This window comes from Dipteris shenzhenensis, chromosome 8 (assembly GCF_047967505.1).
Source record: "Dipteris shenzhenensis isolate YYH24624 ecotype China chromosome 8, Dip_SZ_1.0, whole genome shotgun sequence".
NCBI classification, from domain to species: Eukaryota; Viridiplantae; Streptophyta; class Polypodiopsida; order Gleicheniales; family Dipteridaceae; genus Dipteris; species Dipteris shenzhenensis.
Genome location: NC_141603.1, coordinates 37,849,513 through 37,875,574, shown reverse-complemented (window position 1 = coordinate 37,875,574; position 26,062 = coordinate 37,849,513). Strand labels below are relative to the sequence as shown.

The window sequence follows — 26,062 nt, the reverse complement described above, 5'->3', positions numbered from 1 at the left end:
TCCAGCCATTGACATAGGCCACGATTATTAAGTTGCCGTGCTATATGAGGCAAAATTGTTAAGAAAGGGGAAACGATGGAGCCAAATATTAATATGTTGAGTGCCTTGCCAAGTACTCAATGCTAAAGAACTGTTAATACGTCGAGATGCTTGCGCCACACCATCACCAACTTGCTGAAAATTTTTGACGGAGGCATAATGGAACAGTGGAGGTCCTGCTCTCTCAGTACCCGGTCAAATTAGCTCGTGCCTTTTTCTTTAATGCCCCCTCCCTCTTAATTGAAACTCCTCTTTATCCGCTAGTTTAATCATATGCCCTTTCCCTCTTTCTTTTCACCGCTAGTCTCTTCTCCACATAATTAAGGGGAATTTCCATGTGGGGGGCATTCTGCTTCTTAATAGCCCAACTTAGCTTCATCCAATAATAGAGGCCACGTGCACTTGTGCAATCTTGTTAACATGATGAATTAGTCCAACGGCCTATTGGCTGCAACGGGTTGAACTTGATGATGCAGATCATGGAACAGGTGGTTGTAATCCCGTTGTAAAGAAGAGTGCAAATTATCAACAGCTCCAGACCTCGAGAGCTAGTTACGATTTTGTACCTCCCTCAAGATGCTCGTGACGGCACCCTACCACTAGAGGTACAAAACGACCATCTCCGTGTTCTTTACCGTCTCCTGCAAGCATCTAAATAAATGCGCTTGTCCTTCGATACGGTCAAATAATTCTTTACATCTTACCCTTGTGGCACCCTACTTCCTAGAAAATTAGCGCCTACGATCTACCTAACTCTCATATGATTGCTGCCTTGAGTGGGAAAGGTTGATCATTTGTGTGCACCCGGTAATTTCAAGGAAAGGATCTTACTCCATAGTTACAGAGCTTCCCTACAGGCATGTTTGATCCTCCAGTTTCATTGCAGAGTTGTCCTTTCAGAATGAAATAACGAAGATTGGAGAACCTCCACTCCAAGACCACTCACGGACATCCGCGTGCACACTTGAGGGTAATCAAAACTCTCTCTCGCGACACTTCAGGGGAATAGAAAACATTTCCCACCCTTACTTCCCTGACTGCTTCTTCCCCTACCTCACCTATGTTCCCCCCTCCTTAAAAAAAAAGCCTGATGACACACCTTAATTAGAAAATTTTTTGGCTAATTACCTCCCAGGCTTTTGGCTAGGGCTTACAATAACCCATAGGATTAATGGTAACAACTTCACCTCTCAAGGTTTTCTTGGCTAACTCACCTCAAGTAATCTAGCATGCAACTAAGGATTTTTTAAACTTAAATTTTGGGGCAATTTATCAAATAAAAACAAAAAAGATGAAGGAAAAGCTGCTTCCCACAAGATGATCAAAGCTAGTTTCAAAGTTGTTTTAAGAAGACCCAAAGCAGATTATGGAGCACCAATGAACCATGAGGGATCAAGCCCATCAAAACTTGTACAGCTCGACTAGGTGAGCTACACAAAAACACTTAGGTGAACTGGGGAACTATGAGGGATCAATGCAAAGCTTTGATCAAGCCCCATCAAAGTGCACATACTAGAGACATTGCGTGCACATGGAGATTAGTTTTTTGATTCACAGGATCATCCAATTCTAGAGACATTGCAAGCAGCAAAGATGCCTTGCTCGTGAACCTGCAAACTTCTTATGGGCTTTATATGCCACCAGAAACATGTGACATTAGGGAAGAAGGTGAATACACAGGCCTGATTCAGACCAAAGCAATAGAGGGATCTGCCTACACAGAGGTTGCATGAGGGATACAGGTATAGTCTTGCATTTTATTTCCTACATTTCATTTGTGAAATGTTTGGTAAACGGTTTGACTTGAGGCTTGGCGTGGGTTTTTACACTAGTCAGCATTGGAAAACTATTAACGACCATAGTTCAAAGGCGAATGAAGCCCGAAAACAAAAGCTCACACGTGTTTGAAAGATAGTGTTAGAAATGACCCAACTGAGGGTACGCACAGCGGAAGACTGATCCAGGAGCTCACACAGTGTGCATGTGGGGTGTGGAATCATAGACTTCTTAACTTAATGTGCAAAGATGTGCAAGCGAGTAAATAGACAATGCTCAGAAACAAATATAGAAGCAACTCTTTATATTTCCGTCCGTCCACAAAGTAGGACAGGATACAATACCAAAAGGTTCTCCTACTAGATGTCAAGCACTTCTAGATCTCTGGGCCTGCGTGCTCCACCTCGAGCAAATGTAGACTCTGTGTCTAGAGTGATCCTCTCCACCTTGGTTACCAGCAGTCTGGTCGGCCAGGTATAGGGCTGGTAGGGCTGGTTCCAGCCAGCCCACCATCCTAGAAAATGGCAGGGCAGAAGTGGGCTGGACCCTGCATATATAAGAGGGCATCAGCCCTTAAAGTGAGGGCCAAAAAGCCCTAGTTTTGTGGGCCAGGGACCCTGGTTATGAGAGCCCTTTTAGGGCGGTTTTGCAGCAGCCTGGTCGGCCTGTTTGGGTCGGCCAGATTGAGGCTGCTGGTCGCTTTCTACAAGGGGCCCTTGAGGGCCTATAAAAGGAGAGGCCTCAGGCCTCATTTATCATCCAGCCTAGCAGCTTTGGGAGGAGCAGAAAGGAGCAGCATTTCCACCATCCTTGGGCCTCTACACAGGAAGTGAAGGAGAGAGGTGTTGCTGCAGACTTAGCTCCAGTGAGAGGCTGAACCTAGACTGTCTTCTAGGGCAGAAGGTTGCTGAGATCATCATCGTCTGCTGCAGCACTTCAGGGAGCAGAAGGAGCAGCAGACCAGCAGCCTATGAGCCTACATCCAGGAGGACATAGAGGCTGGAGAGTTGCAGACCTAGCTCAGCAAGGTGCTGCGTTGCGCTTCTGCCAGCCCCTTCTTCAGCGCCGTACAGCTCCATACACCCTGCTGAGTGTTAGAAAATACCCAACAGAGGGTACACGCAGTGGAAGACTTATAGTAATGCCCAGGAGCTCACACAGTGTGCGGTGTGGAATCACAAACTTCTTTATCTATGTGCATACAATAGGTGTGCAGACTCATCAATAGACAATGAAGCAACCAGATAGAGAAACCACCAAAATATATATTTCCGTCCAAAAATATGGACACAATACAAAAGAGACGGATCCAGAGTCCCACCAATGATGTGGTCCTCTGATCTTACCACAAGGTCCTTCTCCTATCTGCTGGCTATCTCTAGACTCGAGTCCGCGTGCTCCACCTGGAGCTTCTATAGACTTTCCGTCCAGATCACAACACCTTGCTGCCCTAAGAGACAGCCAAGGTTCAGCCCTTGAGAGCTCAGTCTGCAGCACACCTTCTACTCTCCTTCACCTCCAAGATGAGGCCCAAGAAAATGTCTTCTGGCTGCTCCTGTCTGCTGCTGGTTCTGCTGAACTGTTGGATGTGAAATGAGGCCCAGGGCCTCTCCTTTTATAGGCCCCAAGGGGGCTGACAAAAAACCGACCAGCCTGCTACAGACTGGCCGACCAGTCTGTGGCTGGTCCAAAAGGGCACACAATCCAGGGCTTTTGGCCCAAACTTCCAGGGCCCTTTTGCCCTCCATTCAAGGCAGGGATCCAGCCTATATAAGGCCTGCCTTCTGCCCACTGACAGCCATATATGCTGCTCCATATCTGGGCCTGCACATCCTGCCATATCTGCGCCTCTGCCAGGTCTTCTTCCCAGCCACATGTCCAGCGCCGTACACCTGTACATCCTGCTGTCCTGACCCGCCTGTACCGCGCCATCATCAGGGTCTGTTGCAGGCCCTTCACCTGCCTACTACCCTTGCCATGCTGACGCCATCTGCAGGTTCCAATCCTGTGAGGTGCTGCCCATGTGGCAGCCCCCTCTCTTTCTTCTCTCTTGGGCACATCCTGCCCTAGGTCTCCCTCCCCCACGCACTCCTCATTTGGGGGCTTACAGATGGGGAGGTGACCTTTCCAACACCCCCTCTCACCGACACATCTCGGCCCAATGCCAACACGTCGATGACGATGCTCCAGTAACTCCCTGGTCGTAGTCCTCTGGAACTCTTCGATGTCGAAATCTTTTCCTGGCTTTTCATCCAGTGGCTCCTGCTCCGCCAGGTCCGGTTCCGCTTCCGCACACCATCCTGGTACATAGGTCCATCTTTGGTAGCACCTCCTGGTACCACCTCCTTCAGTCACGTTCCCGCCTCTGAACTCGAGCAATCCAGCCGTCACGATCTTCCAGTCGTCCCCCTCATAATGAGTGAACAACCTGGAGTCTTCCAGGCACCATGCTCTGAGGGTGTGTTTCAACCCGTCCTTCCTTTGGCAAGGTCTGCAACCAATGAATATTTCCAAATAACCTGGACCTTGAACTCTTGCTGAGTTCTCAAGCAGGTACTCTTCTGGCTTCAGCACTCTTTATCCATCACCTTCTAGCAATCTGCGTCCAAGATTTGAAGAAGCACCAATACTTTCCCTTCTGCCTTTGAAGAAGGCCAATTCCTTCCAATCCCTTATCACCAGCAGACTGTTGTACTGCTTGAATGTTCGCTCTGAAAGCAAACTCTCATTGAGGCACCCACCAAGTGCTTGTGTAATCCTGTACTGTCCCCTTCTGAACTCCAGCATCCATCTGACCATGAGACCCCAGGGCCTTCCATGGAATCCACCCTCGTGTCAGTGTCAACAGCTACACACCTGGAAGGTACCAAGCGCTCCATGCTGTCCTTTACCTTCACAAAGGCATCTGACTCCTCGTCGACCCACATCTCTATGTCAGACATCCTTACTGTGATTTCTGGATCAACATATCTGACCTCGGTAACACTCGGTGATGTCACCAGGAACAACTCTTTGATTACCACATTTGCTTTGGCCTTTCCCTCTGAATCTGAGTTAGACTCCTTTTTGTTTTTCAGATCCGCCTTTTTCTTTCTGCAGTCCTTTGCAAAATGTCCGGGCGTATCACAATAGAAACACTTCTTCTTGTGCTTTCTCTTCAAAGTCCCCTCGTCATCAGAGTCGTCTTGCTACCGTTAGGCTTGCCCTTTCCTTTGCCAGCGGAATCCTTCACCAGCAACGCCTTGTCATCTTTATCCTCGTTGTAGAGCTTCTCCCGAGCTTCCTCCTGTAGCAGTAATGGACACAACTCCTCAAACGTCAGAGGTTTGGTCCTCTGTCCTGCTGTCACAGCCGTAACAAAGCTCTTGAAACTCCGAGGCAGTCTCCTCAGTGGCATGAGTCTGTCTTCTGACCAATTGCTGCCAGCTGATCCCTCACCACCTTGACCTTCGTCAAATGGTTATGTACCGTATCTCCTTCTTCCATATCAAGATTGTAGAGTTGATGCTGAAGAAGCACAATCCGGGAGGTATTGTCTGTTTCGTACAGATCCTTCAGGGTGGCCCATGCCTCTACTGACGTCTCGGCCAGCTGGATATGCGGAAGAACGGAGTCCGCCGTAGTCCCTATGATGATTGCCAGGGCATGGGCATCTCTGTCTTCCCAAGCTTCAAGCTCCTCTCCGTCTACTGCCATGAGTACCTCCCCTTTCTTGTCCACCATGTCATCCGGCTTCGACTCCTCTCCCGTGGTCAGCTTCCACAACTTCTGAGCCACTAAATGACGCCGGATCTTCACTTTCCAGATCGGGTAATTAGTCCCGTCCAAGTTCCCAGACTCTCCAAAATTAGGGATAGTGAAAGAGAGAAAACTGGGGGAGGAGGAAGGGAAAGCAGGGGCTGAAGAGGCTGTAGAGGTCAACATCTTTGCTGTTTATACCACACAGCAAAGTCAACCGAACTCAATTTCAGTAAACCAGAACTCTGAACGCACCTGACTGAACCTGAGTCACCCTCCTTCTCGCAAGGGCACAATCCTCAAGTCGTGGAAGTCGATTCCCTAGAGCTTCTGAATCAGGGTCGTCCTTCAGCAAGGTCCGTGCCTTCAGGCTCCCACACCTGTGAGCCTCCTACTTGGGCTCTGATACCATGTTAGAAAATACCCAACAGAGGGTACACGCAGCGGAAGACTTATAGTAATGCCCAGGAGCTCACACAGTGTGTGGTGTGGGGTGTGGAATCACAAACTTCTTTATCTATGTGCATACAATAGGTGTGTAGACTTATCAATAGACAATGAACCAACCAGATAGAGAAACCACCAAAATATATATTTCCGTCCAAATATATGGACACAATACAAAAGAGACAGATCCAGAGTCCCACCAATGATGTGGTCCTCTGATCTTACCACAAGGTCCTTCTCCTATCTGCTGGCTATCTCTAGACTCGAGTCCGTGTGCTCCACCTGGAGCTTCTGTAGACTTTCCGTCCAGATCACAACACCTTGCTGCCCTGAGAGACAGCCAAGGTTCAGCCCTTGAGAGCTCAGTCTGTAGCACACCTTCTACTCTCCTTCACCTCCAAGATGAGGCCCAAGAAAATGTCTTCTGGCTGCTCCTGTCTGCTGCTGGTTCTGCTGAACTGTTGGATGTGAAATGAGGCCCAGGGCCTCTCCTTTTATAGACCCCAAGGGGGCTGACAAAAAACCGACCAGCCTGCTACAGACTGGCCGACCAGTCTGTGGCTGGTCCAGCCCTAAAAGGGCACACAATCCAGGGCTTTTGGCCCAAACTTCCAGGGCCCTTTTGCCCTCCATTCAAGGCAGGGATCCAGCCTATATAAGGCCTGCCTTCTGCCCACTGACAGCCATATATGCTGCTCCATATCTGGGCCTGCACATCCTGCCATATCTGCGCCTCTGCTAGGTCCTCTTCCCAGCCATGTGTCCTGCGCCGTACACCTGTACATCCTGCTGTCCTGACCCGCCTGTACCGCGCGGTCCTTCACCTGCCTACTACCCTTGTCATGCTGATGCCATCTGCAGTTCCAATCCTGTGAGGTGCTGCCCATGTGGCAGCCCCCTCTCTTTCTTCGCTCTTGGGCACATCCTGCCCTAGGTCTCCCTCCCCCACGCACTCCTCATTTGGGGGCTTACAGATGGGGAGGTGACCTTTCCAACACTGAGTCATCACGCCTTTCATAGGGCTTTGTTGCAGGCTGTACGCCTGCCATGAAGCTTTGTCTTGCCAGGCCAGATCTAGGGCTATATGCCCCCGCCATCTTTCCTGCACAAGGTCTTCTTTGTGCTGCCCATGTAGCAGCCTAATCATTCCTAGGTCTACCTCTCCCATGCTCTCCTCATATGGGGGCTTACAGACGGGGAGGTGACCAGTCCAACAGATAGCTCCTATGATAATTATTGGCCTGGGTGCATATCAGAAGTAGGGAAGAACTTAAAGTGCCTATTGAAGAGGCTCCAAGCTTAAACCCAGCAAGTCATAGCTCCAAAGTCAGCACACAATACAAAGCTGTATAAATAATAATGAGCTCACGGTACACAAAAATACTCTGACTACACAGATTTTATTATTTTTCAACTGAAAAATACACTATCCATGGATGTCAGCTGTGGCTACCATCGGCTACCATTGCGAAATGTTCTGAGATGGTGTGATCTCATGGTGTATAAACCATGGCAAAGAGATCTCTGTAACTAAAGATGACTAATGCATTGGATTTGATGAAGATGTGCATCAAATAATAAATGAATGAGAAAGGTATGATATCCATGGGAAACAATAGGCCTGCATTATAATTCTACAATAGGCGTGGAATTCTCGACTTTAGGAATGATACACATCCATGCCTCAACAATTCACTTGATGGAACACTACTAGGATGTACTAGTCCAAGTACAATTATGACTCCTAGGACCGCTTAGGACTCCTAGTTTGTACTAATTGTACTAACTCTCCTACTAGGGTACTACGAGCCTCTTAGGCCAGTTAGGTCTAACTAATTATGAACACTATCTTCAGTCCCTAACTCACTAACCCAAGACACCCTTCTATTATGGGATGCGGCACCACGCTATTAATGCTGTAGCACTCTGTCACATTCCCTCTGTTGCCAAAGCAGTTGTCCTCATTCGACAAAAAACTGAATGGAAGTATTGTTTGAATGAACATTGAAAAGATGAAGATACTCTGATGGGTATTGTTGTTGAGTCTCAATAAAAACAAAAAAATAAAGAAACAGTTGTAGCTTGAATGAAGAGAAAATGCGGGCTATTTTTGATTAGTCTTTGCCTTTAGTGCTAGCCTTTATCTTGGCCAAATCTACCGGCGTGTCAATTTCGGAGTGTTGACAGAAACACAAAGACCTTTATATATGTATGAATGCTCAAGTATGGGTGAGAGCATATGTTTATATGATGGTCTACTCCTACCGTTGGGTACTGATGATGTCAGTGGGGATGTCATAGTAGCTAGCCCGTGCGATGCTTATGGGTTTCAATCTTGTGAGTGGCTGCCATGAGATTGAAACTGCACTATTTGTTGTTTTTTTAGAGGATGAGTTTGGGTATGTTGTTGGATTCATGTGTGTGTGTGAAACTGCACTACTTGTGTTTATAGAGGATGAGGTTGGGTATGTTTCTGGATTTGTGTGTGTGCACGCGCGCACACACACTTGTGTGCATTTATTTACTTATGTATCTATGTATATATATAAATAATAAGTGCTATTGTCTTACACCCTTCCTCACCAAATATTTGAATGTGCTGAAAAAGAAATGTAATGAGACTGCCAAACCTCCACATATCCCTATACATGTAGAAGTATATTGTCCGAACCATCTTCACTTTCTTCGTATGCTTTGGACAGAACTATGCAGTCTCAGTTACAGCCATCTGTTTTACTGATGTTTGTCCCTTATTCTTCCGAAATGGGCAATCTAGGAACTTGCATGCACTATCACACCTGATGCAAAATCCCTCCTTGTGATACTTTTGTTGTAAAGTCTTTTGATCTACCACTTTTGTAGTGTAGCTGAAGTTTTCTCGTCATGTTCTATTATCCCTTATTTGATTAGGATTTGGTTTGTCCACACTTTTCGCTAAAAATGATTGAGCTATGTGGGATTTATCTTTGTCTCGAATGAAACCTCCTGCCATCATCCTCTTATTCTCAATCTGATTTGCCAAAGCAATCTTCTTCTTAGATCTGCCACATCAAAGCATGCCACCTCCTTTTGGATACTCTTGGACAACTCACTCAAAAACTTTCGGGACTGCTTGCTCTTTGTTAAAGGGTTGTCACCGGTGGTCCTATCTGTAATGCACGGACTGAGTGGACTGACCATGTTTTTTCTGGACTGATTGACTAGCCTACCTATGCCTATATGCTGATGAAAGCCTAACCTATGTGCTCCTACATGCTCATACAAGAAGCACACGACTTGCAGCAAGGTCTTCAAGTCTAGATTTATTTGAGTGGAAGCGAATGAAATGACTGATGGCATGGATATCTTCATTCTCCTAAGGCTGTCAATCCTAAGCTCTGATACCAATGTAACATGCAGAGGACTTTGGCCGTAGTTTAACAACCTTTAGACTAACCAAAATAAAGAACTAGATAGTCGAGAGAGATATAGAGATGCGAGATCTGACAGGAGACACACAAATATGATGCAATGCAATGTGCAATTACTAGAATGAATACAATGAAGATGGGCCCCAATAGATCTGGGTTTTGACTGACTCGAGATGTGATGCTGAGGCTGACTAGATGCTGGTGTAGATGCTGTAGCGAATGCTGACTGTAGAAGGCGTTCTAAAGCTGAATTGGTGCCTTCGCAAAGTTGTTGCTGATGCAAGCAAGCTAATAGATGATGGCTGCTGAAAGTGTTGCAAAATTGAGTCTGAAGGACTGCACTGGCTGCTACTTAGGCTTGGAAGATGTTGCCCGGAATGTGCAAATCTGAATGAATTGGAATGACTGGCAGGCACTTCTTTTTTTAGACTTTTAGTGCAGAACTTGGCCAATCCTGGTTGGATAGTCGACGTTGACTATTAACCCTGATTGGCTAGTCAACACCAATATTGACCCAGTTGATCAAAAGTCAGTTGATAAAAAATCAACGTGTCTAGAGAAGTTATTTCTGTGTTGTTTTGACTTGCATTGTCTTCTGCTGATGCACTAAGCAGATACGTATGCAGCTAGGTGTCACCGCCACTTACAGCCTCAGCACCTACATTACCCCTAATGTTGCCCAAGCTCAAAGCAAAGTACAGCATGCAGGGTAGCGCGACGGAGTTGTGAGGAAGGACGAAGAAGGGAAAGGGAGATGGAAACGCGGTTGTGTGTGTGTGTGAGAGAGAGAGAAAGAAAGAAAGAAAGAAAGATATATTAACGTCCGTGGGAGGCCTGCGATAACGTCCGTGGGAGGCCTCGCAGGCCTATGGGACAAAGGTGCAGAATCAATGTAAACTCATACAAACCACTGTGGGCTGGAGCGAAGGGCTTGCTAAGGCCCTCGCTGAGTACTAGAAAACACATAAACTGAAATACTAATGTACATCATATCAAGTCAGGCCAGAAAAGCCAAATAGTGTGTAACATGAGTGAGGCATGTCAGGTGCTCAGGGCTAATGCTCCAAAAACATGATCTGGCTCCATGAGAGAGAGAGAGAGAGAGAGAGAGAGAGAGAGAGATGAGCATGAGATATGAACTTGGGGAGTTGGGCCCTCTGTCGGATCCGTGCATCTTGGCAACATAGCCTGCTAATCATTTGCTGTCCATTGGGACAGTGGTCACACCTTCTGCAAGGTTTTGTCGTTAATGAACTGTGTGTAGCTCCTGCTGTCCATAAGTAATGAATAGTCCTGTCCTTAATGTCACCTTTCAATCCGAGTGTCTCGGCACCCCTAGCACTTATCAATGCATCAACAGATATTGAGTTTAGTATGGGCTGAGCAACCCAATATTCCTCCTCCTCATCTACAGGGGAATTTCCTTAAGCATTATTCTGTACATGGAATGGCATAGCAACATGATGCTCATAGGAGTACGACATGACATCCCTATTGGGTAAACAAATTGCTTCTCCTTATACCATACTATGGGCATGTGCCATGAATGCATTCAATGTGTCTCCCTTTGGGCAAGTCATTGGCTCCCACACAGAACTTAGAGTGTCAAGCTTTCCTGTCTTTGCAATACATGACGAGGATATCGGTGGTCGATAGATGGGACATTCACCTGGGAGACATGGGCATCTATCTCCATGAAGCAACGCTCAAGGCTTGCAATGATCAAAGCATGACCACATCTTAGGTCACTCAAGGCTTGCTGAGCTAGGTCAAAGTCCATATGTGGTTTGCAGCAACATATTCTGGTCTTTGAGTTTCTTGACATAGTCAAATCTCCACTTCTACTATAAGACAAAGATCTCCACTCTCTATTGGAAGACTCGGGTCTCGATCAATACCTCCTTGGGTAGGACACATAGCTCTCCTATGGCAGGACACATTGGGCTGGGCAAGACCTATGAAAGGGTTAAGCAAAGCTTCTATTGGAAAGGTTTGTGGAAGGATGTAATGAAGTATGTCAAGAGTTGTGAGCATTGCCAGAAAAATAGGACTGAGAACACTCATCCTGCAAGTCTTTTACATCCCCTACCCATCCCTGAGGGCAAGTGGATACACATCAGCATGGATTTTATCACAGGTCTGCCCACAACAGCCAAGGGATGGAATAGTATCTTTGTGGTTGTGGATAGGATGACCAAGACATCCCACTTCATTCCTACCAAGACCACTTATACTTCGTCACAAGTGGCCAACCAGTTTGTGGAGAATATATTCAGGTTGCATGGCCTTCCACTGGAGATTGTGAGTGACAGGGATGCAAAATTCATGAAGGAGCTCTTCTCCCAAATAGGTACTAAACTGGCCCCTAGCACATCATATCACCCCCAGACAGATGGCCAATCAGAAACGGATAATAAGTGGGTAGAAGAGTATCTGAGACACTTTTGTTTTGAAACACAAAAGTCTTGGGATAGGTGGTTGTGTTTGGTAGAATTTTGCTACAATTCACAAAGCACACCTCTATCAGCATGTCTCCATTCGAAGCATTATATGGATGCCAGGTCTAATTCCCTTCCACCATCAGAGATCAGATTCTTCTCAATCAGCATGTGCAAGATGAAGCGGACAGAATGCAAGCCATTCTGCAGCTGGCCAAGGATAATCTTCTCAGGTGTCACATGCACCCCTGCACTTGGGTGCAAGGTGACACATTGGCTACGTCGACAAGTGTATTATAATTCCTAGATAGGAGATTTTGTCGTATGCTGTGACCCCTTTGTGAGCCCTTGTCCAGGGACAGTCAGGCACAAGCTACGTAGGTCAGTCTCTCAGCCTTAGGTCAAGTCAGTAGTCAGTTCTTGTTCACTAGTACCCATTGGAGAATAGTAGGTTAAGTGTTTCCATCTTATAGTTTAGGTCTTAGCCTAGGTTAGGAGTCCCTTTAGGGTCCCCAAAGGCTGGACAGGTAAGCAGGGAAGGCAGCCTGCAAAGGCTGCCCAAAAACTCCCCTGGCAAATGAGCCAGGGAGGGCTTTTTATAGGCTGGTTGTAGGCCAGCCAGTCTGTAATACAGACTGAGTCTGTAAAACAGACTGAGTCAGTCTGTTTACAGACTGGGTTGGCTCAGTCTAGCGCTATAAAAGGGCCCCTTGGCTGACCTGTTTTTCATTCAGTTTGCTCCTGCCTTCAGTCCTCCTACAGCTCCACTTCAGCCTCCTGTGCAGCCCCTGAGATCCTCAGATCTGGCCCTGCTCTAGCCTCAGTCCCTTGGCCATCAGTTCAGCCTGATCTGAAGGTGACCACGCAGCACAACAGTCGGAGGTTTGGACCAGCAAACGGAGAGAGGTTTGGACAGTTCAGCCTGATCTGAAGGTGACCACGTAGCACAACAGTCGGAGGTTTGGACCAGCAAACGGAGAGAGGTTTGGACACTGTTTCCTCAGCTTTCTCAGCTCTCTTTTACAGTTTACACAGCTCACTCTCAGCTCTATATTTCCGTCATCTCTCAGCTCTCTCATAGGATCTATCACTTCTAGCTTTTCACTCTCTCACTCACGCAGTAACCCTGCATTCCGCTAGACAGCACAAGCCTCTTCCTTGCCTTGCAGAAGCGTCCTACATCGTCAGTGTGGACAACATCAAGGTCTCGGTATTGGTCGGCATTGCCTCTCAGGTCTTTGGGTCTGCTATACGTGTGCACAGTGAGCTCTTCAGAAGCGTGTTCCATGCTCTCTTGAAGAGTGTTCTTTGTATTTCTCAGTTCTCCAAGTATGAAGCAAATTCTTCCCTGATTGGGGGAGGGGGCCCTCAGTGGGTACAGGGACCCAATCGGTTGTCGACTCTACTCTCTCTCTACCCTCATCTCCTTCCTCTCTCTATGGTAAACAACGCTCATTCCTCGCTAAAGGTTTAAAGAAGGTCTTGCTGTGAATTACACGATCAGATAACCGTCGCATGTTACATTGGTATCAGAGCTTCGGTCTGTATCCAGCTTGACTACCGCGAGTGTATGGTTGTGCTGAGATCCGGAAAGGACACACAATCAAGCACCATGGAAGGGTCAGGAAAAGATTTCAACCGTGAAGACTTTGAAGAGGAGAAAGACTACCAACAAGATACGCTTCCGCCAAATGCTCAAGGAGTGATGGCGAACCTTCTAGAGCAGAATCGGGTCCTGCTGCAGCAACTTGAAGAACATTCATCCCAGCTGGAAGAAAGTAGAAGACAGCTGGACCAGACAAAACAACGTTTGGAGGAAAAAGAAGCAGAAAAGCCGCTAGAAGAAAGAACCACAGATTTTGAAAAACTACTCTTGTTGATGCGTAAGGAACGTAAAAATGAGGAGGCACTGCGACGCACAGAGCTCGCCCAGGCAGAGAGGCAACAGAAGCTAGACCGAGAGGCGATGCTTCTCCAACACAAACAGATGTTAGCCGCTATGCAGGCAAGTTTCAGCGCAGCGACCGTCTCCGCCACATCTTTGCCATCGACAAAGGTAACACCACTCACTCGGTCCACTCCAAATTTTGTTAAGTATGATGGTAAGTGTGATCATTCAGCAATTTTGCAATTGATTCATAAGTTTGTAGCTCATTTTCCGTTAGCGCGGATTCAAGATGAGCAAGATAAAGTCCACCTTGCAACCCCTCATCTTACAGGTGAGGCGGTGACTTGGTGGCAGCATTGGGCTAGTAAGCATACTGACCCAAAAACGTTTAAGATGAATTTCGTTTGGGCAACGTTTGTGGCTGACCTCAAAGCCCGTTTTCTCCCACCCCAATATATGCTTAACGTGGAGGATGAGTTCGCTCGTCTCTCCCAGAATGGTTTGCCTGTGTTGACATACAGCAATAAGGTCATCACACTGGCGCAACAGCTGGGCGTGACGGAGAGCGCCAAGATGAAGCAATTCATTCGAGGTTTGGACACGAACATACGTTTTTCCATTTGGAACTTCGACCCGTCGGATTACGAGTGGGCGCTGACTCTTGCACAGAATTAGGAGATGATGCTGAACGGGGGAAAGCCCAAGCAGGTCCAGAAAGATTCCAAAGCCCCGCAGCAGTCAAACAACACAGCGGGTAAGGATCAGAAGAAGGACAATCAGTTTCAAAAGAAACACGGCCAGGCATCTGGTCAAAAGAGGGAATTTAAGCCAAAGATGACTTCGGATGAGAAGGCTAAAGCGGGTATTACAGGAGGCTATCTACAGCCCGACGAGTAGAAGCGATACCACCAAGAACATCGTTGCTTTCATTGCCACCACATCGCTGGGCATGGCAAGAAGGATTGTCCGAAGTGGCTTGCCGAAAAGGTTGCGAAAGCACCTACTTTGTCCGTCGCTAATGTATTGGCTCTTCCAGCTCCGCCTCCATCCTCAGCCAAGAATGCCGTCTTCCCTGCTTTGAACGCCGTTCCCACGGTGGTCTTTCAAGGTAAGGAGGAGGGCAACTTCTCAAATCAAAAGAAGGTGCTGATTCGAGCGTATGGCACAGCTAACGGGCATCAGTTTATTGCCCTATTCGATATGGGGAGTTCAGAAGATGCCGTCTCCCCTCAGCTTGCCAAGACAGTGGGGTGTACCTTGGTGCCTCACGAGCTTGCAGTGGACGGGTTCACGCCCAGCTTGCACACACACATCATGCATAAGGCCATCCAGTTCACTTTTTCAGTTCAGAAGGCCATGTTTACGCGGGATTTTATATTGACTCCTTTGATCGGGTGCGACATGATTCTCGGGATTCAGTGGTTCCGTGAGCATGTTCCGACACTTGATTGGCGGTAGGACACCTTCACGATTGTGGAAGGTTTACCTGAGCCCGCCATGATACGCGGTGATCGGAGCATACCAGGGATTCCATTAATCTCTCATATTCAAGCAGGCCGCGCCGTCCGTAAGGGTGCCATGTGTGCACTTGTCTATGTTCAGTGCCAGATCACTGCAGTTCAAGCCGCTCCTCCGATGGGGCAAGCAATGGTGGATCTACTCCAAGAGTTCAAAGACATCATGCTCCGGGACGATCTACCATCCCAGCTACCTCCCAACCGACCGGAAGACCATCGCATCGATCTACTTCCGGACTCGATACCTCCAAGTAAGTTCCCTTATCGACTTTCAAAGTCTATGGAGGGGGAGTTAGAGCAGCAATTGTCTCAATTACTGCGCGCAGGGTTTATTAGACCTTCTTCTTCGCCTTTTGTTGCACCCATTCTATTTGTGGCAAAGAAGGATAAGTTCGCACGACTATGTGTTGACTACAGAGCACTCAACAAACTTACGGTAAGCAACAAGTTTCCTATGCCCCGCATCGAGTACATCTTGGAAAGACTCAATGGTGCAAGATTTTTTTCAAAGATTGACCTCAAGAGTGGCTACCATCAAGTCCGGATTTTTGAAGCTGACATCCCAAAGACAGCTTTCCGAACTGAGCGAGCTCATTACGAGTTCGTCGTCATGCCCTTTGGTCTGAAGAATGCACCACCAACATTCAACAAGATGATGTCCCGGGTATTCGCAGAGTATATTGGAAAAAGCCTGTTCATCTTTCTCGATGATATCCTTATCTTTTCCGCGACAGCCGAGCAGCATATTAAGGATGTGCGATGTGCCCTACAGTTATTACGTGATAACTAGCTATATCTCAACGCAAAGAAAAGTGAATTCGGATTGCTGGAAATTCAGTATTTAGGCTACATCATTAGTGCTCAAGGGATTCGATTGGACCCTGAGAAGATCCAAGCTATCACAAGTTGAGTTGTCCCCACGACGGCCCAGGAGATCCGATCCTTTGTGGGTTTGTGTCAAGCATACAGCTCGCACATGGAGGGTTTCTCAACATGCGCAGCCCCTCTTACAGATTTACTCAAGGAGGTAAAGACACGCAGACAAAAAGTTCAAGTCACAGGCAAAGCTTTGCAGGCCTTCCACGACTTGCAACGGTTGGCCACGACAACACCAGTTATGAAGATCGCCTCTTGGGATGATCCATTTCTGGTAATCACAGACGCTAGCAATGTCGCCATAGGGGCAGTTTTACAGCAAGAAGATAGGCTCGTGGCATACTACAGCAGAAAGCTTAACGATGCCGAAAAGAACTATTCAGTATATGATAGAGAGCTCCTCGGTGTCATCCAGGCATTAAAACATTGGAAGCCTTTCCTATACGGACGGACTTTCACGGTGAAGACAGATCACCAAGCCCTTAAGTGGCTTCAGACAATGCCTAGTACGCAATGGAGTGATCGGCAGCAGCGGTGGAGTGAGATATTCAAGTAGTTTGGGGGAATGATCGAGTACGTTCTCGGCAAAAACAACCCCGTTGCAGACGCTCTCAATCGAAAAGGTTCCATCCAGACCATTGAGCAGGCCACTGTGCTCGAAATCAAAGGAAAGGATCTTGATAGCATGAAGGCACAGTACGCGGAGTCAGCAGAGTTTGGCACACAGTTCCATTTAGCCACGACGCTTGCTCCAAGCCATTACTCATTGGAGGACGGTTGGCTTTTCTATAAGAAAAGGTTATGTGTACTCAAAGACAAACGACAGTTGCTTCTTCATGATGCCCATGACGCCCTTACCGGTGGTCACAGAGGTATCAACGAGACTTTGGAGAAGTTAGAGCGCTGTTTCTATTGGCCAAAGATGCGGAAGGACGTATACGGCTATGTGCAGAATTGTCAAATATGCTAAAAGGTCAAGGCTTACTTATGCCACAAGAAAGCGGCAGGCTTACTTATGCCATTGCCCATCCCCGATGGTCCTTTCCAGGACATAGGTATGGATTTTGTGGGACCACTTCCAGCATCCGTAGGTACGCGTAATACTCAATGTCTTACTATTGTTTGTCGCTTTAGTAAATATTGTATGCTCATTCCCTGCAAACAAACGGCCAGCGCTGAAGATGTAGCTCGTTTGTTTATCAAGTATTGGTATCCCATTGGAGGGTTGCCAAAGACCATCACATCCGACAGGGACTCTAAGTTTACGTCTAACTTTTGGCGAGCCTTGTTTGATAATTTTGGTACTAAGCTGCAGATGTCCAGCGCTTTCCATCCGCAATCGAACGGCGAGACGGAAAAGTATAATGGTATGGCATTTGATATTTTGAAATCATATTGTCATGATGCTCAGGGAAAGTGGGAGCAGTTTCTTCCGCTTGTGCAGGCCATTTTGAACGATACCTATTCTTCGAGTATTGGTCGCACACCTTATGAAGCGGTGTTTGGACGGCGATTTACCTCACTCCTCACCCGGATGGTGTCTCCATCTCTTGAAGCAACAAAACCACCGAATCCATGGCAGAGATTACGGAGTCCGTGAAAAGCCGCATCGCCAAAGCTCAAGCATCGTATACACGCCAAGCTAATAAATCTAGACGAGATGTCCAGTATAAAGAGGGTCAATGGGTGTATTTACGCATTATCAAGCAATGATTGAAGCAGGTGGGCAAGTGATGCCTTAAGCTGTCCTTCAGGAGCTTCGGACCATTCCCTATTATTCAAAAGATCAACGATGTCTCAATGAAGTTACGCCTACCAGACAGTTGGACTATGCACAACGTGTTCCATGTAGCTTGGTTGAAGCCATATTTTGGGCCTCCTCTTTTAGAGATTTCCGACGAGCAACAACCTGAAGTTCTTGATGAAGCCGAAGTTTTGCAGCCAGAACAGATCCTTCTTCATAAATTCAAGCATGGGTCAGGACGCAGGATCTGGGAGTTTTACACCAAGTTCCGGGATCGAGGTACCCATGAAGCAGTGTGGTTGGACGAAGATTTTTTCTAGGAGTTTCCCCAGATATTGGCGGACTACTTGGAAGCAATGAACCTACCGCCAAGTTAAGGAGGAGGGAATGTCACATGCACCCTTGCACTGTTAGAGACTCACTGTTCCCACGTGTGAGCCCCCGTTTTGTGGGGACAAGGGGCAGTGAGAGTAAGGAGGGATGGGAAAGAGAGACTCAGCAAACAGCAGAGATTTTGGGGGGGCTCCATGCCTTCCTAGAAGCATGGACTGGCTGCACAGGGCACCCTTTTAAAGGGGCCTGTGGCAGGGCCAGTCGGCCCAACCAGGGCCACCGACCAGGGCCGACCCTGGTCGGTTTTCCAGACTGATCTGGTCGGTCACCAGTCAGGGGACCGACCCTGCTGGTCGGCCATACCAGCAGGCCTGGGCAGTGCCTATGAAAGGCCCACACTTCCCTTCATTTTGGCATCCAGTGCAGGACAGAAAGCCTCAGTTTTAGGCTGTGCTGTGCACTCAGATTTGGCATCTTTTGACAGAGAGAGTTCCCTCAGTTTGTCTCAGCACTTGGCTGAGTTTTGTATTGGTCCCCTGGAGCCAGTTTTCTGCCCACCATCCGGTGGATGAATATATTCTCTCTCTGTCTAAGTTTTCTCTGAGTGAGTATTGTATCTGTGATCAGTTATCTGAGTTGAGTGTTGCTAGAGCGGGAGAGATCTTGGCTGGAGGTTAGAGTGATTCTTTCCTTCTGTTTTCTAACATGGTATCAGAGCCCAAGTAGGAGGCTCACAGGTGTGGGAGCCTGAAGGCAGGGACCTTGCTGAAGGACGACCCTGATTCAGAATCTCTAGGGAATCGACTTCCACGATTGGAGGATTGTGCCCTTGCGAGAAGAAGGGTGACTCAGGTTCAGTCAGGTGCGTTCAGAGTTCTGGTTTACTGCATTTGAGTTTGGTTGACTTTGTTGTGCGGTATATACAGCAGAGATGTCGACAGCCTCTTCAGCCCTTGCTATCCCTTCCTCCTCCTCCAGTTTTCTCTCTTTCACTATCCCTAACTTTGGAGAGCTTGGGAACCTGGACGGGACTAATTACCCGATCTGGAAAGTGAAGATCCGGAGTCATTTAGTGGCTCGGAAGTTGTGGAAGCTGACCACGGGAGAGGAGCCGAAGCCGGCAGACATGGTGGACAGTAAAGGGAAGGTACTCATGGCAGTAGACAGAGAGGAGCTTGAAGCTTGGGAAGAAAGAGATGCCCATGCCCTGGCAATAATCATAGGGACTACGGCGGACTCTGTTCTTCCGCATATCCAGCTGGCCGAGACGTCAGTAGAGGCGTGGGCCACCCTGAAGGATCTGTACGAGACAGATAATACCTCCCGGATCGTGCTTCTTCAGCATCAACTCTACAATCTTGATATGGAAGAAGGTGATACGGTACATAGCCATCTGACAAAGGTCAAGGTGGTGCGGGATCAATTAGCAGCAATTGGTCAGAAGACATACTCATGCCATCTGGCCTTGATGGTACTGAGGAGATTGCCTCGGAGTTTCAAGAGCTTTGTTACGGCTGTGACAGCAGGACAGAGGACCAAACCTCTGACATTTGAGGAGTTGTGTCCCTTACTGCTACAGGAGGAAGCTCGGGAGAAGCTCTACAACGGGGACAAAGATGACAAGGCGATGCTGGTGAAGGATTCCGCAGGTAAGGGAAAGGGCAAGCCTAACAGTGGCAAGTCCAATAAAGATGACTCTGATGACGAGGGGACTTCGAAGAGGAAGCACAAGAAGAAGTGTTTCTATTGTGATACGCTCGGACATTTTGCAAAGGATTGCAGAAAGAAAAAGGCGGATCTGAAAAACAAACAGGAGTCTGACCCAGATTCAGAGGGAAAGGCCAAAGCTAATGTGGTAATCGAAGAATTGTTCCTGGTGACATCACCGAGTGTTACCGAGGTCAGGTATGTTGATCCTGAAATCACAGTAAGGATGTCTGACATAGAGAGTTGGGTCGACGAGGAGTCAGATGCCTTTGTGAAGGTGAAGGACAGTATGGAGTGCTTGGAACCTTCCAGGTGTGTAGCTGTTGACACTGACACGAGGGTGGATTCCATGGAAAGCCCTGGGGTCTCATGGTCAGATGGATGCTGGACTTCAAAAGGGGACAGTACAGGATTACACAGGATCTTGGCAGGTGCCTCATTGAGGTACAGGGTTTGCTTTCATAGCGAACATTCAGGCAGTACAATAGTCTGGTATGTATTTGATATTCTGCATTTGAGTCTTTATAGCATGCTGTGGGGAGATTCTGCTCTTCATTTGTCTCAGGTGATAAGAGATTGGAAGGAATTGGCCTTCTTCGAAGGCAGAAGGGGAAGTTTTGGTGCTTCTTCAAATCTCGGACGCAGATTGCTAGAAGGTGGTGGACAAAGAGTACTGAAGCCAGAAGAGTACCTGCTTGAGAACTCAGCGAAAGTTCGTGGTCCAGGTTATCTGGAAATATTCATTGGTTGCAGACCTTGCCAAAGGAAGGACGGGTTGAAACAGACCCTCAGAGCATGGTGCCTGGAAGACTCCAGGTTGTTCACTCATTATGAGGGGGACGACTGGAAGATCGTGACGGCTGGGTTGCTCAAGTTCAGAGGCGGGAATGCGACTGAAGGAGGTGGTACCAGGAGGTGCTACAGGAGATGGACCTGTGTACCAGGATGGTGTGCGGAAGCGGAACCGGACCTGGTGGAGCAGGAGCCACTGGATGCAAAGCCAGGAAAAGATTTCGACACCGAAAGGTTCCAGAGGACTACGACCAAGGAGTTACTGGAGCATCTTCATCGACGTGTTGGCATTGGGCTGAGATGTGTCGGTGAGAGGGGGTGTTGGAAAGGTCACCTCCCCATCTGTAAGCCCCCATATGAGGAGAGCATGGGGGAGGGAGACCTAGGGCAGTACCCAACAGGAAAAGAGAGAAAGGGGCTGCCACATAGACAGCATCATGGCTGTCATGTGGGCAGCACATCTAGGCCTGTTAAGGGCAGGACACAGGGCCAGGAAAGTACGGAGCAGAAGCAAGACAGTCTGGGACAGATTGCGGAGGATCTAGGACATGGAGGCGCACTGTTTGCAGAGGCGCAGACATGGCAGGGAGTGCAGGCTCAGATCTGTAGCAAGGAATGTGACTGTCAGTGGGCAGGTGGCAGGCCTTTTATAGGCTGCATATTTGCCTTGAATGGAGGGCCAAAAGCCCTGGAAGTTTGGGCCATAAAAGGCCTGACTTGTGAGCCCTTTAAGGGCGGTTTTTACAGACTGAGTTGGTTTTTACAGACTGGTCGGTTTTTTGGTGCAGGCCTTGGGGCCTATATAAAGAGGCCATTTAGCCTCATTTCAGCATCACTTGCAGCAGCAGATCCAGAGCAGAAAGGAGCAGCAGGTAGCCACCCTCTGGACCTACTTTCAGGAGGATAGAGAGGTGCTAGCAGGGCTGCAGACTTAGCCAGGAAGCTGCCCACCTAGGCTGGTTCCCAGACAGCAAGGTGGAGAGGATCATTCTAGACGGAAAGTCTACTCACGCTCGAGGTGGAGCACGCGGACTCTAGTCTAGAGATAGCCAGCAGATAGGAGAAGGACTTTTGTGGTAAGATCAGAGGACCACACCATTGGTGGGACTTTGGATCTATCTCTTTTGTATTGTGTCCATAGTTGTGGATGGAAATATATTATTTGGTGGTTTCTCTATCTAGTTTGGTTCATTGTCTATTGATGAGTCTGCACACCTATTGTATGCACATAAGTAAAGAAGTCTGTGATTCCACACCCACACCGCACATTGTGTGAGCTCCTGGGCATTACTATAAGTCTTCCGCTACGTGTACCCTCATTCATATCAAGGTTATAAAGCAGATGCAGATGAACTCTTTGCATGGGAGGAGAGGGATGCTCAGGCCTTAGCAATGCTTATAGGCACGACAGCAGATCCTGTGATTCCTCATATCCAGTTGGCAGAAACGTCTTCAGAGGCGTGGACCATACTGAAGGAGCTGTATGAAACCGATAATACAGCTCGTATCATCACACTGCAGCATCAGCTTTATAACCTTGATATGAATGAGGGTGATAGTGTTCATGATCATCTGACGAAGGTGAAAGTTGTGCGGGATCAGCTCGCAGCGGTTGGTCAGAAGGTGGACTCGAGTCAATTAGCATTACTCACACTCCACAAGTTGCCACGGAGTTTCAAAAGTTTTGTGACTACGGTCACTGCGGGTCAACGGACAAAGCCAATCAACTTTGAGGAGCTTTGTCCACTCCTACTTCAGGAGGAGGCCCGAGAGAAACTCTTTACGCAAACCGACGAAAAGGCATTGGTTGCCAAAGACAAGCCTGGCAAAGGCAAGTCAAAGGATTCCAAGAAATCAGAGGACGCTGAACGTAAGAAGAAAATGAAGTGCTTTTACTGTGAAAAGCTTGGCCACTCCGCCAAAGAATGCCGGAAGAAGAAGGCGGATCAAAAGCGGAAAAGAGAAGCCAAAAACAAAGAAGATCCTAAGAGTGATTCTGCCAATGTGACAACTGGACAATTATTCTTACTCAGTGAACATTGTTCAGCCTATGCAGTTAGTGAAGGTAAAGAGGGTTGGTATGTTGACAGCGGTGCTTCTAAGCACATGTCCAACAGAAGGACGTGGTTCAAAACCATGGACAGTACACACCCGGATTCCAAAGTTTCTGTTGGGGATAGCCGGACATGTTCTGTGAAGGGCATAGGTAGCATTCCTTTCATTACCACGGCGGGTGAGGAGAAGGATATCTCTGGAGTACTTTATGTACCCGACCTTTGCAAGAATTTACTATCTGTAAGTCAGATGGACAAAAACAACATGGCAGTTCTTTTTCAAGATGGCAAGGTTACCGTGACATCCAAAGGGAGTGGGCAAGTGGTGGCACAGGGTGTTGAAGAGAATGGAGTGTACCGTCTCAGTGCAATGTTGGTTCATGATGATCACGGAAAGTCCAAACTTTGGCATGAGCGCTTCGGTCACGTCAGCTATGGAATCTTGGCTGAAATGTCAAAGTCGAAGATGGTGGATGGACTTTCACCAATTATAGGCAAGGATGATGTCTGTAGGGCTTGTCTTGAAGGCAAGCAGCACAGGGATAAGTTCCCACAAGAAGCTTTGTTTCGGGCCAGCAAACCACTTGAGTTGGTTCACACCGACATTTGTGGTCCAATGTCTACTGCATCATGGGCAGGATCCAGGTATTCACTTCTCTTTGTGGATGATTTCAGTAGAATGACTTGGGTATATTGTTTGGCTAAAAAGTCTCAGGCTTTTGAGAAATTCAAAGACTGGAAGGCTAGAGTTGAAAAGGAGACAGGGGAAGATGTCAAGACATTTCGTACAGACAGGGGGGGAGAATTCACCTCAAGTGAGTTTAATACATTTTGTCGCAAGCATGGGATCAAGCGACAACTCACCACGGCACATACTTCTCAGCAAAACGGGGTAGCCGAGAGAAAGCATAGAACCACCACCGAGACAGGGCTTGCTATGCTCCGAGGGAGAAATCTTTCTAAAGCCTAATACAGCGGTACACATTCTCAACCGGACCAAGACGAAGGCCGTCAAGGACAAGACTCCATATGAAGCATTTTATGGTAAGAAGCCCTCTATTACTCATCTCCGCATTTTTGGTTCTAACGCGTGGGTGCATGTGCCCAAGGAAGATAGGACCAAGCTTGATTCCCGAAGCAGACAATGTATCTTTGTTGGGTATAGTGAAGAATCCAAGGCCTACCGCCTCTTCGATCCAGTAAAGAAGCAAATACTCATCAGTCGTGATGTTGTCTTCGCGGAAAAAGAATCTGAACCCCAGGAGGAGCCTCAGATTGAGGAGGAGGAGATTGTTCAACCCCCGATCCCACCCCGTCCCAGATTGACCATTCAAGAGGTTACCCAATCAAAAACTGATATTCCACCCGATACTCAGGAAGAGCAGGATGTTCCAGCAGAAGTTCCCGTTCCTCCTCCCACAGAGAAGCAGAAAAAGTTGCCCCAATGGTACCTCCGGACATTGGAAGAGTCTCGTGTCACCTCATTACCTGAGAGTAGCAGTTCCGGATTGTGTCGGTCTCAACGTCTTCAAAAGACCCCATCCGTGAATTTTGCTTTGGTGGCTCAGATTGTTGAGCCAAGAACCTTCGCGGAGGCAAAGGACAATCCCGAATGGCAGGCTGCCATGCAGGCAGAGATGGATGCTATTCTGAAGAACCATACATGGGACTTAGTGGCCAGGCCCCTTCGACGGAAAGTCATTGGCACTAAGTGGGTATATAAACTTAAATACAAATCTGACGGCAGCTTGGATAAGTATAAAGCAAGGTTGGTAGTGAAAGGTTTTGCTCAAACTGAAGGCATGGATTTTGATGAAACTTTTGCTCCCACAGCCCGCATGGTTACTATCCGGACAGTGATTGCCCTTGCTGCCCAATTCCAGTGGCCTATTTTTCAAATGGATGTGAAGTCCGCATTCCTTAATGGAACCCTGGAGGAGGAGGTATATGTGGAGCAGCCACCGGGCTTTCAAGATCCAGTGTCCCCATTAAAGGTCTACAGGTTGAAGAAGGCGTTATACGGGCTGAAACAGGCCCCCAGAGCTTGGTACCAAAGGATTGATATATTCTTTCAGAAGATTGGGCTCAGTCGGAGTTCTTCTGAGGCAAACCTTTACTTGTTCATTGAGAAGGGATTGCGATTGGTACTCATCCTCTATGTTGATGATCTTATCTTGACAGGTGATCATGTCAAGAAGATTTCACAGGTCAAGGAGCTACTCATGTCTGAGTTTGAGATGACTGACCTTGGGTTATTACATTACTTCCTTGGGATTGAAGTAAAGCAGGCTAAAGACAGGATCTTCATTTCACAGGAGAAATATTGCAGAGAAATTCTGAAGAGATTTCAGATGGAGGATTGCAGAACAGCATTAACTCCCATGGAGGTCGGGCTTAAGCTAAGTGTTCACGACACATCTCAGCTGGTTGATACTCTTTTGTATCGACGATTGGTAGGAAGTTTGCTTTACCTTACCAATACACGCCCTGATATTTGTTATGCAGTTGGGCTGTTATGTCAGTTCTTTGCTTCTCCCAGGAAGAATCATTGGAATGCAGGTTTACGAGTGCTGAGGTATCTGAAGGGTACTTGCACCTTTGGGATCAGCTACACCAAAGGCATTGAACTAGGCGGGTTCTGTGACAGTGATTGGGCAGGTGATGTGGACACCAGAAGGTCGACGACAGGATATTGTTTCTTACTTGCATCTGGAGCCATCTCTTGGCTAAGTAAGAAGCAACCCACAGTGTCCCTTTCATCTACAGAGGCAGAGTACAGAGCCGCGTGTACAGCCGCTTGTGAGACATTGTGGTTGAGGTGGATTCTGGAGGACATGGACGTGTGTCAGGAGAATGCGACAGTGCTGATGTGCGACAATCAGAGTTGCATAGCTATTGCCAAGAATCCAGTGTACCATGCGCGGACCAAACACATCGAAGTTCATTCCATTTTGTTCGAGAGCTCATCATCGACGACGTGATCGAGCTTATCTACTGCCCGACCGCCGACAATTTGTCCGACCTTTTCACGAAGGCACTCCCTCGAGAACAGATGGAGCACCTCATCAAACGCATGGGGATTGGCCCACAGTTGTGACATTGAGGGGGGGTGTTAGAGACTCACTGTTCCCACCTGTGAGCCCCCGTTTTGTGGGGACAAGGGGCAGTGAGAGTAAGGAGGGATGGGAAAGAGAGACTCAGCAAACAGCAGAGATTTTGGGGGGGCTCCATGCCTTCCTAGAAGCATGGACTGGCTGCACAGGGCACCCTTTTATAGGGGCCAGTGGCAGGGCCAGTCGGCCC

At 47.8% G+C, this 26,062-nt stretch overlaps 1 protein-coding gene across 1 annotated transcript in view; it reads left to right on the top strand.

The window, feature by feature from the left end:
• Positions 1-374: 374 nt before the first annotated feature.
• The window catches only part of APG5 (autophagy protein Apg5 family), a 120,734-nt gene continuing 95,046 nt past the window's right edge, over positions 375-26,062 (top strand). The window contains exon 1 of the mRNA XM_087378154.1: positions 375-644. The gene's annotated coding sequence lies outside the window, so the exon portion shown is untranslated. The remainder of the gene's footprint in view (positions 645-26,062) is intronic.